The following is an 11,154-nucleotide window of genomic DNA, read 5'->3' on the forward strand; positions in this document are numbered from 1 at the left end:
TATATATATATATATATATATATATATATATATATATATATATGCATGTATATTAGTCGTTATGATGTCGGCCTTTTAGGTGAAGCGCCGACATTTTGTACCTAGACGTTTTTCATGAACGTGTTTATGACACAGACACGTAGATTTCAATAGCCAAATCACTTGGTTCCCCAAAAGACATTATGAGGTAGCGCAGCTTGCTGATCTTAGCACTAGAATTATTTTATAATAATTATGTTGAAAGAGAATTCGCTAATTACTTTTTGATTAGTATTTCATTAACTTACAACATTGAGTTTCAATGTAACATTGGTAAAAGCTATCATAGATGGGCTTCTTATCCAGTTTAAAAGATACGTCATAAACAGATCACCTACTTGTAAAATAATAAAATGCTCTACACAATTATATATATCACAATGCTGAATAAAAAAAACTAATTCCCTGTCGTAACAAAAATTGCTGAAATTTGTTGCGATCCCTTGACAAATTTTCTATCAGATGTATTTAGATGATCCATGCGCATAAGAGCGTACCTGACGGTCGAAATTTGAACCCCTATTATTCTTTGTAAAGGAAATTGAGTTAATTTGGGCATAAATAAAAGTTGTAAGATAATAAAAGTTCTGTGCGGTATGCGTCATCAATACCTCCATTTAGGGGCACAGGCGCACAAATATATAATCACAGAAAAGGTATCGCAGCTGTATCGAACTAGATACATAGATATACATCATATGTATATATCACAGAGAATATCATAAATATATATGCACACTCACACATACACACATGTACATAGGTACGGGTTTAGTTTCTTTTGTGGTATAAAAACACGGAATTTTATAAAAATTTTCTTTTGAATAGAAAGTTCTTGGAGTCTATTACATGTTAACTTATATGAGATAAACAGATATAAAAACTAGGGTTTCATTCAACCGTACAAATCTGGAGTCGACAGAATCGATAATTTCATGTATATACATATTGCAAGTAGCTAATGAAATATCATTTGAACTTTTGACATATACATGATTATTCATTGCTTATACAAAGAAAAGGAAAATGTTGCAGAGCACCATTACCAGAAAATAGTGAAACCATGTTGCGAATTCAACTTGCCAAAAGCTTACTTACTGCTCTTGACAGTAAATCGTAATGCATATAATTTATTTATCACAAAATAATGAGATTGTGTGGGATTATTGCATTCATAAGAGTACGAATTTGTATTTATCGAGCACCGAAACTATCTCTTGGAGTCGAACACATCACAATGGTAATGGCAGTTTGCAAATCACTAACCTGTTATGAAATATGGAAGCTTAATCATTGCCTTGCAACATTAAAGAACATTGTTTTCTAAAGATATGTAAATAGTTGATAAACATTATATACAGACACATTTGTAATTGCGGAGGAAGAAAACACGGTATATATGCAAACAACTAGCGAATGCTTGTAAAAGACATCATAATAATTAATAAGCAGAATATATGTAGATACCTACATTTGTTATTTTGGAGAAAGCAAACACAGTAGTTAGATAAACTTGCACACCTACGTTCATATGCATATTTTCGCTCAGTATCAGATAAGCTTCTCATTTTCAACAAAAGATATGTGACTGATAATATATAAGTTCTTTTAGTATGAAAGTGAATTGCAGCAATCTACGAGATAATATCTTAAATAAAACATTAAAAATATCTCGACATAAGCTGGAACAAGGTATCTCAAATATTCAATTAATGACGTGTTAATTTATATATTTATATTTAAATTGCTTTCAAAACTATACAAATATCAAGAATTTCGCAGGACATATAACCAGGTGCAATTATATGCATAATATCATTAGAAACGTTTGGCAGCACAACATTTCTAGATTCCAAAGAAAACAAATCAACAAACTGTTCTGGAAATTCTTTACAAAGACGAGTACATAAGTTAGGCGACATAGAAATCAGATTTGGTCCAACGAAGATTGTGTTTTATTATCCATAACAAATCAACATTATATTGGTTTCCTTATGTTTAAACATTTTAAAACATTTTAGTATTTTTGTTTAATCACATATATAAATAAATCGATAATCTTTACTTACATCTAAATTTTTCTTTCTTTATTATGTTATTTTGCTTTTGATTTGATTTTGCTGTTGTGAATGCTTTTTTAGGTAAAATTCAATAAATAACCTCGTAGTCAATACATAGATACATACCTACGTACGTACATACATACATGCATACACACGCACACACACACACACACACACACACAAACACACACACACACAAACACACACACACACAAACACACACAAACACACACACGCACACATATATGATGATGATGATGATGATGATGATGATGACGACGACGACGATAGTGGTGGTGATGATGATGATGATGATGATGAACATAGTTCCCAATTTAAAAATCTTAAAGCGTATCGAAATGAACAGTATATGTTTGTCGTCTCACAAATTGAAATTTTTGATATGAAAGCGACACCAAATTAATCAGTAAAAAAAAATCGTGCACATGAGAGACATAAAAAAAAAACTCAGATAAAGATCAATTTTACTGCATTGGGTAATAATACCGAAAGAGTTTGATCTGAATCGAATCCACTTAATCATTACTAACAAACGTTGTCTTTTAATCTGTGCGAAAGGGCTGTGTTGGCGGGAACAATATGTAGATTGTTACGTTAACTAACCAGCTATGTTTGTCTACTTACATCCGCTATGCTCTGAATTGAAACCCAATCAGAACGGATTTCATGCTTCCACGTTCGAGGAAATAACTAAGTCTGAACTGCCGTTGACTCAGTCCTCTGTAAAACTAATCTTTATGAACCATTCAAAGAGTTTTTACGTACACGCTCGAACTGTTAGAAAAAGCAACCAACTTTCATTCAAATCCTCTTACCATTTTACAAAGATTATATCTAAAAGATTACATTAGATGATGTGATATTAGATGCACAATGCCTGAAAAAAGGCTGCATAGCCACCGCTGCGACGCTTTTGATCATATAATGATTTATGGCAAAGCAACAACTTGTAGTATTGAAGCCAATGTGAGAGATTCTTATCTTTAACAGTGCTTTGCTCACACTGCAGAGCAAGTGGTAAGCTTCTAGGGCCAGGCTTTAGGACCCACCATTCGTTTTTGATGCATTACCACTCGACTTGGACTTCAGTTCCGAACATGAGCTATGTGTAGTGGCTAGTGCAGTGCAACGCCCCATGATTAACTCATTGCGTAGAGATACCGACAATATTTTAGACGAATGCGAGAAAAGAGAGACTACGTGGTCGCTCAACTTGCTTGAAATATCTATCAAATCTCCTCTAAATTATAGCAATCTAAATTAAAGAACATACTAAAATGCAATATTAGGTAATAAAAAATCAGCTGGTCTTAGCTGCAATACCTTTGTTTCATAGGTTTTCTAAAACAGTATAAGCCTGAGATTTAACAATAACTAGATGGACATTTTTCTCGAACACACGAAGAAATTTAAGTTTCTTGTTTATAAAAAGTACATTTAAAGATTATTACACTATTTATGACAAACTCTAAGGATGCATGAGTTAATAATTGATCTGTACGTATCGAACATGATTGAATTTAAGGCGGTTTTTTTCAATTTTTTTCTCAAGAATTATTCCCTCGAAAAAGTCATGCGTACCCATAAAGAAGTGGAGATAAAATTCTGGTGTTTGAATGGGAAAGGGAATAATGTATTATTCTTTTACTATTTTATTCTTTTCATTGTTTCAGTCATTTGACTGCGGCCATGCTGGAGCACCATCTTTAGTCGAACAAATCGATTCCAGGACTTATTTTTTGTAAGCCTGATACTAATTCTATCGGTCGTTTTTGCCGAATCGCTAAGTTACAGCGACGTAAACACACCAGCATCGGTTGTTAAGCGATGGTGTGGGGAGAAACACAGACACACAAATATATATATATATATATAAATATATATATATATATATATATATATATATATATACGACAGGCTTCTTTCAGTTTCCGTCTAACAAATCTACTCACAAGGCTTTGGTCGGCCCGAGGCTATAGTTCAAAACACTTACCCAAGGTGCCACGCGATGGGATCGAACCCGGAACCATCTGCTTGAGAAGCAAGCTTCTTATCATACAGCCACTTCTGCGCCTGTATTAAATAATGAAAATGAAATTTTATGATTATTTTCTTGTAAAGAACTACAAATTGAAAAACTTGTTTTGAAGAGATAAATTATACAATAAAATATCACAGATCTGAGAACTGCTGTGGAAAGAGGCTTTCCAACAACTTTGGGCACCTTTTTGAATTGCATGTCAAACACTAGTGGACAGACTTACAGAATCAAAAAAACAACGCAGCACGCGTAACTTTCGGAAACATTTTTCACGGACTGAATTATTGAAGCATGAGATAAAGTACCCTCATCAGTCGTTAACTGTCGAGACACTACAACCTTCAAAACTACTATGCTTCGAGAAATCCGTCAGCAGTATACCTGATGGCTTTTTTTTCTTCTTAGTTGTAGCGCACCTGAGCACTGTATACAACAATTTCTTTCATATTACTGAGAAAGTTAAAGTTTAACGATGCCTTGCAAAGTAATAATAGTCAATAATTTTAGATATTTTGTTGTATATTGTGTGAAGCGATATTGAATATTATTTAGGGTAGTGAAAGATAAAAGACGGAATATATATTTGATGTTGTCATTTAATGAAATAAATTGATTAAGATATAAGTGTAACTTAAGGATGATCGTTATGGTTAAGGAAATATTTCGTTCTGTCAAAAAGGATATAGAAAATGCACACATTTGTATGTCATGGTAAGAAAACTGTTAATACTGTTTAAACAAATGTGAAAATCTAAAAAAAAAAACAGCTTCAAGGAAATTGTAGAATATTATTCAATAAAGTAGAGAAAAGAATGTATGTGACTATACACTAAAGTTAAGAAGTAAAATATAGAATATAAAATATAATGCAAAACATGAAATAAAAGAATGAATTTATAATAAGAAAAAAATTGTTAGACGACTAGACTGTGATGGTGTTTACTAAAAGCTGGTATGCGAATATTCTTGCTGCTCTGTACGTGTGTGGATAGATTAAGGTTTTACAATGTCTTGATAAGTTAACTATTCTACGGGGCTAAGATATATTAGTTTTAAATGGCGATTGAGGAGAGGCATATTCTGTAATAGGATATGTGTATCTATATATGTTTGCATGTATATGCACATGTGCATATGTATGTATACACAAACACACAGACACACGTATTACAAGCAAAAAACGGAGTACAGATATCACCTTCATTCCTCGCCAACTGACACCACGCGTTGTGTCTATCCACCAGTTCACCATTTATTTGTAGTGGAACATCCCACTTCTCTCAATCGGGGTATCCTCTACAACAATGCACACAAACACACACACACACACACACACACACACACACACACACACACACACACACACACACACACACACACACACACACATATATATATATATATATATATATATATATATATAATAAATTAAATAGATTCAATTGACAATCCAATATTTATATTATGATATAATATACTATGAATATAATATAAGGTAACATAAAAAATCATTATAAAACCAAAATAGCCAACAAATTGTCTCGACTTATATACATTATTTGATTAATAAACAATTCATATTCATTTATATATAAGTCACTTCAGAGCTTTGGTCTACTGACAGAAGAAATTCCACGTGAAAAGACGACTGGATTATAAAAATAATAATTCAAATGCCCGTGTTTATGAGCATGAGCATTAAATTTTCAACTACATAACAATTACAATAAAAAAAAAATTATAAAGGACAAAATAATTAAGTAAATAGAATCTACATCTATCGAAATATATTTCTATATATCTGAAATAATATTAATCCAAATTCATTTAGGTCGAAAGCAATCTTTGGCTATTATAATAACATAAAACAACAATATATTAGTGTATAAATTAAGTATCAGGGTCTTACTTAATTTAGAGACTGTAATAAAACATTTAAAGAAATATAAATAATAATATATTATTATATTGGTAATATATAATTCTTCTCTTTTATCTAAAGTTATTGATAAAAAAAATTGTTTAAAGTAACTAAGGAAAAACGTTTTTTATTTACTTAGTTTATCGGAGGGATAATTCCATAATAAATATGAAGGGAAACTTAACAAACAAAGTTTTGTGTTTACTTGGTTTATCGGAGGGAAAATCCGTTATAAATATGAAGAGAAACTTAGAGCTACAATAACTACAACTTATATTACCATATTACCCATTGAATGTCTCTATTTAATTTATTGTTTGTAATTTGCATTATGTGGAGGGGCAATGGCCCAGCGGTTAGGGCGACCCCTGTTGTACTCTTTCGCCCCAACTTTCTCTCACTCTTTCTTCCTGTTTCTTGAGTAAAGCTGCGATGGACTGGCGTCTCGTCCAGCTGGGGGGGGGGACACATACGCTATAGAAACCGGGAAACTGGGCCCATGAGCCTGGCTAGGCTTTGAAAGGGCAACGAAGAATTTGCATTGTACCCCTATCTATGTGGTATTCAACTGACATAGCAGTGAATTGGATGTTTTACACACCCCTTTGAAGGAATTCCTTTCCTTGGTTTGTTACTTTATATATGCGTGTGTATGTGTGTGTGCGCGTTTGTGTGTGTGTGTGTGAGAGACAGAGAGTATGTGTATGTGTGTGTGTGTATTTGAAAAAAGAAAAAGAATGATTTCACTGGTAGTTTTAATCAGTTTAATTTGTTCTTTTTTAATTTTTTAATAATATAAATAATATAAATTTTAGTTAATAGATATAGTAAGTTCTTTGTTAAATTGGGTGTGAAGAATTTTTTAAAAGAAATTTTCTTCTTAACTTCTTTGGAGAACTTTCTCGCATTCGTTGTCAAACAGATCTGAGATTTAAGGCCTTGTGATTCTATATATGGGATTTGGGTGTTTGTATGTATGTATGTATGTATGTATGTATGTATGTATGTATTTATGTATGTATATTCAATTGTCACTAATTGTGACTGAGGTTGCAGAGTACATTGCTAGAAATAAGAGTTAAAAACCTTTAGAACCTTTCTAGCAATGCACATGCCACTCTGCCCCGTCAGTCACAATTAGTGACAGTTGAAATTTTCCTTTCTGGTTTTATATTGCGCATAGCCGCTTTTGTTATATATGCATATATATATATTGTTATATTTTTATTTGTTTCAGTCATTTGACTTCGGCCATGCTGGAGCACTGCCTTTAGTCGACCAAATCGACCCCTTATTCTTTGTAAGCCTAGTACTTGTTCTATCGTTCTCTTTTGCCTAACCGCTAAGTTACAGGGACGTGAACACTGAAACATTTGGTTGGTAAGCAAGCTACTTACCACACAGCCACTCCTGTGCCTACACACACACACACACAACGGCGGCGAGCTGGCAGAAACGTTAGCACGCCGGGCGAAATGCTTAGCGGTATTTCGTCTGCCACTACGTTCTGAGTTCAAATTCCGCCGAGGTCGACTTTGCCTTTCATCCTTTCGGGGTCGATTAAATAAGTACCAGTTACGCACTGGGGTCGATATAATCGACTTAATCCGTGTTTGTCTGTCCTTGTTTGTCCCCTCTGTGTGTAGCCCCTTGTGGGTAGTAAAGAAATAACACACACACACACATATATATATATATATATATATATATACAGAGAGAGAGAGAGAGAGAAATGGGGTGGGAGGGAGAGAGAGAGGCATAAAAAATAATTTTCATTCCTTTAAAATTAAGTAGGTCTTTTTAATATGGATTGTACTGTCCATAAATGTTTATTAGTTATTTAATCATGCCATCAACAAGATACTATATGCAAACTTGTCTAACGGTTACATGTGTGTTCTCTTCTATGTTTTATTTGCTGGTTTTCGTCACTGACAGAAAAGCGAAGGAGTACTTGTCCTGTGATCAATGGTCAATGAATTATTAAAACCTGTCCGAACAATCCCCTTTCTATTTCTGTGTACGAGAAGAATAACAGTATGTATTTACACGTGTTTATTTTTCCACATCGAAAAAGACTTAAAAACTGAAGTGAATTTAACCGCATTAATTTATTTTAGCTTTATAATACACGCTGTGTTGGGGATAAATGTTACATGTGCATCTGTGTGTATGTGTACATGGATGCATGTACTACGTATGTTGTTGTTGTTGTTGTTGGCACTCCGTCGCTTACGACGTCGAGGGTTCCAGTTGATCCGATCAACGGAACAGCCTGCTCGTGAAATTAACGTGCATGTGGCTGAGTATTCCACAAACACGTGTACCCTTAACGTAGTTCTCGGGGGTATTCAGCGTGACACAGTGTGACAAGGCTGGCCCTTTGAAATACAGGCACAACAGAAACAGGAAGCAAGAGTGAAAGTTGTGGTGAAAGAGTACAGCAGGGTTCGCCACCATCTCCTGCCGAAGCCTCGTGGAGCTTTAGGCGTTTTCGCTCAATAAACACTCACAACGATCCTATAAACGCGATCCTATAAACGCGAGTCCGCTGCCCTAACCACTGGGCCAGTGCGCCTCCACATTACGTATGTATATAATACATATTCGACAAACTGAGGATCTTGTAATTGTCTTAAGGATGTTTTCGATTCAGTATAAAAATGGCACATGTCAGAACTGAACATTATATATGGTACAGATAAGCACTTATGTGCAGCTCCACCAAACAACCGGCTTAAATATTGATTTCGAAATTTTGGTACTCGGCCAGCAATTTCGTAGGAGGGGATAAGGCGATTACATCGACTTCGGTGTTCAATTGGTTATTATTTTATTGATTCCCAAAATGATGAATGGTAAAGTCGGCTTCAGAACGTAAAGACGGTCAAAATACCGCTGAGCATATTGCTCGGCATGATAACGGTTCTGCCAGCTCGCTACCTTAACCCTCTTAAATATTAATGTAACTGTAGAATAAACCCTGAATAAATATAGATTCAGACGTAGTTTTAATTTTAGTTATTTACCTACATGAGTTTGTGCTACTCAGACAAATGTTTATTTTCCTTTGTCTCTTTCGAAACGAAGTTCTGTTGTCTTATGTAGAAAACATAGAATGTCTCGTGTATACCATGACACAACTTTACATTTGCTACTGCAATAAATCTCAAAACAAGTGAGAATTTCATTGAATTTACTGCTGTTCAACAATGCTTTAGTTGCTATCGATTTCTGGAGAGGCTTTAAATTTGATTTGTCTTCCTCGATACTGTATGATTTCAATGGAGACGCGCACAAAATAACTCAAAATTATCTGGAATGTTATATATAACCAAAATATGGTTATTTTTCACCATTATATAAATATTTCGAAGTGTGTCGGTCATTATATTTACATAAATCGATCAGATAAATAGCAATAAAAGTACGTTATATAGACAATATTTTTGAAAATTCATGTGCGAGTGCTTGATCGTCTGGTGTGTGCGTGTGTATACAAATGCATGCGCACATACGCACACACACATACGCACACACACATATACATTTATGCAACATGTTTTGTTCGTTACTTTGCGTGGCAGCACAGATTAAAACTGCATATATAGGCGCAGGAGTGGCTGTGTGGTAAGTAGCTTGCTTACCAACCACATGGTTCCGGGTTCAGTCCTACTACGTGGCACCTTGGGCTAGTGTCTTCTACTACAACTTCGGGCCGACCAAAGCCTTGTGAGTGGATTTGGTAGACGGAAACTGAAAGAAGCCCGTCGTATATATATATATATGTGTGGGGGGGAGTGTGGGGGGGTGTATGTATGTATGTATGTGTATATGTCTGTTTGTGTGTTTGTATGTATGTATATATATGTATACACACACACATATTCAGGGTGTGATGGGTAAATTGTCACCAATTTATTATTTTTTTTCACGCATGCACATTGTTTGTCTTTGATTTTGTCGACTACACGGTATAGTATGGTCAGCTGGTCACAGTCTGTGAGAAAAACATCATGTCGCAATTCACTCCGCCAGAAATTTGGAAACGAGATACTCTACCGCCTGGCATTCGGCCGGAAGCTCTAGTACGAAAATTTCAGTGTTTGGGTGTCAGTCTGAGGACAGTGCAATTTGAGAACATGTACTGAGAGTGATAAAAATCAATCACTCAATCAACATCATGGTGTTTTGAATGATCACTAGTGATGGCGCCGTTATTCATCTTCCCACACGGTTTGGCCCACATAATTGTGACCACAACCAGAGAAGGTTAGGACATAGATAAGGCTCTGGGAAGCACATGTGAAGTTGGTCTAAATTGAGAATTTTTGTCCTTGCTGGAATGTGAATACCGAGCCTTCAGGTAGGTATGGGCATGTACCACAATTAGGTCATCTGCATTTTTTTTAATGTTGGTATCTTTTGTATTGAGTATAGTTTTGCATTTGTTAGGAGTCTCTTGAGTGATTTGTCTTCTCTTTGCATTTTAGTAGTTTGCGTGTATTTAGTATGCTGTTCATTTTCGGGTCTTGAGTGAGCAGAGGGAGATTTTGTATAATTTGCATAATTGTATGCGTCATTGTTTCTGGGATTGTGGGTTGATATGTATGGGGGTGATTTAAGGTGAGGTGTGGTGTTTTGTTTTGTTGTACTTAGTATGTTTGTGTCCAATTTCTTGGCACATTTAATTCCATGTTCTATAAATGTAGGTATTGACGTTCAATGAATATCATTTTGAGTTCTTGTAGGCGAAGTTCCCGAGTGGTTGTGTCAGATACAATTGTACAGATCCTTTTTGCTAGATTGAATGGGGTATTTATTTTGGTGTGTTTAGGAGATAGTGTTTAGGAGATGGTGTTTTGAGTCTGTTGGTTTGTAGTAAATCTCAGTTGCAATTTGGTTGTTGGACTTTTTAAAAATCAAAATGTCCAGAAATGGGAGCTCTTCCTTATTATATTCCATTGTAAATTGGATGTTATATATATATATAAATGATAGAGATACACACAGATATAGATATACATATATTATTATTATTATTATTATTATTATTATTATTATTATTA

General features: G+C 34.5%; 1 protein-coding gene across 1 annotated transcript in view; it reads right to left on the reverse strand.

Moving 5' to 3' along the window:
* LOC106877711 (growth hormone secretagogue receptor type 1) overlaps window positions 1-11,154 on the reverse strand; it is a 190,450-nt gene that overhangs the window by 62,817 nt on the left and 116,479 nt on the right. Inside the window, exon 2 of the mRNA XM_052966453.1 lies at window positions 4,117-4,196. The gene's annotated coding sequence lies outside the window, so the exon portion shown is untranslated. The remainder of the gene's footprint in view (window positions 1-4,116; window positions 4,197-11,154) is intronic.

The sequence above is a fragment of the Octopus bimaculoides genome, chromosome 3, assembly GCF_001194135.2.
Source record: "Octopus bimaculoides isolate UCB-OBI-ISO-001 chromosome 3, ASM119413v2, whole genome shotgun sequence".
Taxonomy (NCBI): domain Eukaryota; kingdom Metazoa; phylum Mollusca; class Cephalopoda; order Octopoda; family Octopodidae; genus Octopus; species Octopus bimaculoides.